This window comes from Lepus europaeus, unplaced genomic scaffold, assembly GCF_033115175.1.
Source record: "Lepus europaeus isolate LE1 unplaced genomic scaffold, mLepTim1.pri SCAFFOLD_3_1, whole genome shotgun sequence".
Taxonomy (NCBI): Eukaryota; Metazoa; Chordata; class Mammalia; order Lagomorpha; family Leporidae; genus Lepus; species Lepus europaeus.
Window position 1 is genome coordinate 13239423 of NW_026909276.1, and position 2072 is coordinate 13241494.

Here is a 2072-nt window from a genome sequence, read left to right on the forward strand (position 1 = left end):
ATAAAACATTTGTTGAACCAGATAAACTAGAAAAGATAATATAAGGGCAGTTCAAAAGGTTTGCAGAAAATGGAGTTAAAAGTTATTTATTTTGTGAATTTTTTAATGTATGCAGTTTTCTCAAAATAAACATGTCCATGAACTTTTTGAAGCATCCTCATGCATCTTAAGATACTCTTCCAGAATGATATGTCGACTCCACTGACTTATGTTACACATCCACATGAGTGGAGATGCAATCTCTAGGTTGTATCATCTTGATGTTTCTGTATGCCTTATACCACACAAAGAAGATCCCTGTCCATCTCTGACAGGATAATATTGATCTTATTCTCCAAGTGGGCACCCAGAATATCAAAAAGGTCAGTAGGAAAGCCTCATTCAGTATTACTGTGTTCACAGAGGATGACATTTATTCCTTAGGAAGTAGCATCCAGACCATCATAATGGGACATTCCACCTGTTGAGGTACAGGTCTGCTTCCACACCCTGCTCTCAGAACCAGCACACAGGGCCAAAGCTTTGACTCATGATGCTAAGGTCCTTCCTACCCCAAGAGCTACTAAGTAAATATGAATTAGTTTGAGGTGTCTTTTGATTCACTCAATAATGGTTGCCAGGGCAACAGATTCATCCAGAGTGCATGATTGACCCATTCCAGTATGTAGAGCAAAGGCTTCTGCTGTGAAAGAATTTCAGTTCTCTGGTAAAGTTATCTGTTTTGAGAGAGCTGAGCCACCACCTGTATCAAAGTCTTCTCTGTACAATCCAGGCTGATCCTTATTTTTCTCTTCATCAATCCTAGCAGAAAAAGAAGTGACAGGAACACCTTCAACTTCTCTCACTGCAGACACAACTTTATCCATATCTTGGGTATGCTTAATGTTGTACTCAGTGGTACCCTCTATAGGATAGCCATGAGTTTTGGAAGGATATATATGCCTCGATGTGCAGGCTCTAAGCCCTTTGGAAAACCACTTTTTCAATCCCTGGTGTGCAGCATCATAGGCTGTGTGAAGAGAGTAGATGCCAACTGTGATCTCCAAAGCCCAGAACACCAGGTGCTCCTTTCAGGACATCCAGGTAATATGCTTTATGTGTAGGAAAATAGGTGGAATGTAGGAAAAGATGAGACCTGCCTTCTTATGCAGAGCCTCCTCCATCACCTTCTCAGTCAAGTCATTGGTCAGGAAGAATGTATTTATAGTTTTTGGTGGGCTTGGTTCCACCAGCAATCCAATATTGTCCCAACTCTCAGCAGACGACAGGGATGTAAAGTCATTCAAGGAGGAAATGAGTCTTCAGACCCATGAAGGAACAGGAAGAATTGCAGTTCAGAGATTACATAAACCAGACTGTCATGGGGACCAGGCATTAGCAAGATGAGAGAAACTCGTGTCCATATTGGTCACTTTTTTTTTCCTCTCTCTCTCTCTTCTAGTTAGCCTGGTGAACTTTTCCCCACGGAGTTTCAAGCCTCGTTCCCTCTAGTCTCCTCTTTCTGCTTGCCCGCCAGTGTCTCAAGCTATTGAGGTTTGGCTCACCTCGTGTTCCAGCGCTGGTGCATTGATTCTGCCACTGGTGTCCCGAACTTGGGCTCCCACACTCTCCACGCAGGTCCACTGTGAATCACTAGTTCTGCAAGAGTTTCCTCTGCTGTTTTTTCCCCTACACTTCCTTGAACCTGCAGTATCTCCACTTTTATTAAGCTGTCCTTTCCCGGACTATCAGTGTGCTCCCTTCCTATTCCGCCATCTTGCCGCTCTCCGCCTCACAATGTTTTTGGAAAGACATTCTTGAAAGGGCACTCACAATTTATTAATTGGTAAAGATTAAACACAACTTGGTTTCATGAAGACATTCATTTGCTACTGATTTTGTAAAAAGAAATAAAGTTAGTAAAGATAACATAATTTTAAGAATTTTTATCCAAATAAATTACAGAATTCCAAAGAAAGATCATGTGTCACTAACAAATGAACAATTGAAAAATAATTCAATGATATTAACTATGTTCCTCTTAATACAGGGATACTCTTGGGATGCCATGTTAGCATTTTTCAATAGAGTAT

General features: G+C 41.1%; 1 pseudogene; it reads right to left on the reverse strand.

Annotated features, from left to right (window-relative positions):
- Positions 1-275: 275 nt before the first annotated feature.
- Positions 276-1404, reverse strand: LOC133755226 (NIF3-like protein 1; annotated as a pseudogene).
- Between the last annotated feature and the right edge of the window lie 668 nt (positions 1405-2072).